The sequence below is a fragment of the Mus caroli genome, chromosome 14, assembly GCF_900094665.2.
Source record: "Mus caroli chromosome 14, CAROLI_EIJ_v1.1, whole genome shotgun sequence".
Classification (NCBI taxonomy): Eukaryota; Metazoa; Chordata; class Mammalia; order Rodentia; family Muridae; genus Mus; species Mus caroli.
Window position 1 is genome coordinate 15519871 of NC_034583.1, and position 1589 is coordinate 15521459.

Consider the following 1589-nt stretch of genomic DNA (forward strand, 5'->3'; position numbering starts at 1 on the left):
GAGGTCCATTGGTCATGCAAACTTTTTATGCCCCAGTATAGGGGAATGCCAGGGCCAAAAGGTGGGAGTGGGTGGGTAGGGGAGTAGGGGGAACTTTTGGGATAGCATTGGAAATGCAAATGAGGAAAATACCTAATAAAAATATTTTTTAAAAAAGGCAAAAGAAAAAAAAAAGAAACAAAATAAGAGCTCTCTTGAAATCTGTGTGTTATGTGCTTCACAGCTAAGGTTTCCTTTCCAAGAACCTGCTGGAAAGCAGTCTGAAGGTTCCTCCTGTAGTGGCGTTCATGTTCTACAGCCTCCTGCCCACCACCTTTCTCCATTCTGCATTATGCTTTTCCACCCTTTGATAGACGACCTTGCTATAGCAATGCCCTCTGGCTCTAGGTGTATGTGCCTTGATTTTTCCTTTCCATTCCTAGCCTCCCTCCCCATGGATTTATGTCACATCTCCTGTGCTTTTGCTAAGCCTCTACTGAAATGCCCTTCCTCCTACTCTGAAATGACCCCTGACATCACAGACAATTCACTAAATCTAGGTCAGGGTTACCTTCTCTGTGAAGCATTCCCAGCCCTAAAGTAGTCAGTGAAACTTACTTGTTTCCAAATCCCCATGGTCTTCAGCATCTGACCAGTTTTACCTTTTGTCTACAGATTTTCCTGATGGGGTTCTGGGGTGAAGAGGCTTCCAGCCATCCCTGCAGGTGCATTCCCCCACCTTAGACTAAACACACAAATCTCAAAACACATATGTATTTGACAAGGGTTAACCGTATAAAATCAGTCAATCTATTGCTAGGGAGAATTCAGTTGCCCAAACTGCTCTCATCAATAACTGTATTTTTTTTTTAATCTCTGCCTTAATAGTTTGTTGAGCAGAAACAAAACTGTCATCAGAATGACTTGTACAGGATAGGATTTTAGGCTTGGCTGGACAGACCATGGACAGAACTGACATTTGTTGGGAGCGTCATTTTAACATCACCAGAGGAAAACTTCAAGATCCATCCATCTGATGTGGCAATGCAGTATTTACTGCATACAGCAATTCAGTCAGTTTGCTGTTGGTGTGGATTGGTTCTCTGAGTCACCTACTTACCCAGGTCTCTTTGTTAAGCTAAATATCTTCCCGGCCCTATAAATAGTTTTGCTGTTCTCTGCTCATCTTCCCAGCCTAATAGATCACCACTAGAGCTTCCCATGCATGTATTCGGGGTCAATCCTCAAGACAGTGATGCTATCCCTTCTCAGTCATGAACCCCGAAATGGGAGCTGATGTTGAGGAAGGAAATGCTTGCTAGTTTTATGGTCTTGTAGCAGAAACAGAAAGTTCTTATTGTCACAGACTTCAAAGGTTAGCAAAAGGAAAGATGGCCCATAACCATTAACCAATAGATAAAGATGATTATTTCAAATAAACTAGGCCAGAATGGAAATATGCAACTAATATCAGTTTAGTTTCTTCCCAACCAAGGTTTTTTCCTTTCCTTTCCTTTTTCCTTTCCTTTCCTTTCCTTTCCTTTCCTTTCCTTTCCTTTCCTTTCCTTTCCTTTCCTTTCCTTTCCTTTCCTTTCCTTCCCTTCCCTTCC

At 42.2% G+C, this 1589-nt stretch overlaps 1 protein-coding gene and 1 long non-coding RNA gene across 3 annotated transcripts in view; one reads left to right on the top strand and one right to left on the bottom strand.

Moving 5' to 3' along the window:
* Positions 1–1589, top strand: part of Lrmda (leucine rich melanocyte differentiation associated) — a 1019887-nt gene that overhangs the window by 723316 nt on the left and 294982 nt on the right. The window lies entirely within an intron of this gene.
* LOC115029250 overlaps positions 1–1589 on the bottom strand; it is a 42537-nt gene that overhangs the window by 1190 nt on the left and 39758 nt on the right. The window contains exon 4 of one of the 2 annotated variants that reach the window (XR_003834825.1): positions 598–724. The exons of the other annotated variant lie outside the window; for it this stretch is intronic. This is a non-coding gene — a long non-coding RNA (uncharacterized LOC115029250). The remainder of the gene's footprint in view (positions 1–597; positions 725–1589) is intronic. 2 annotated transcript variants of the gene reach the window in all.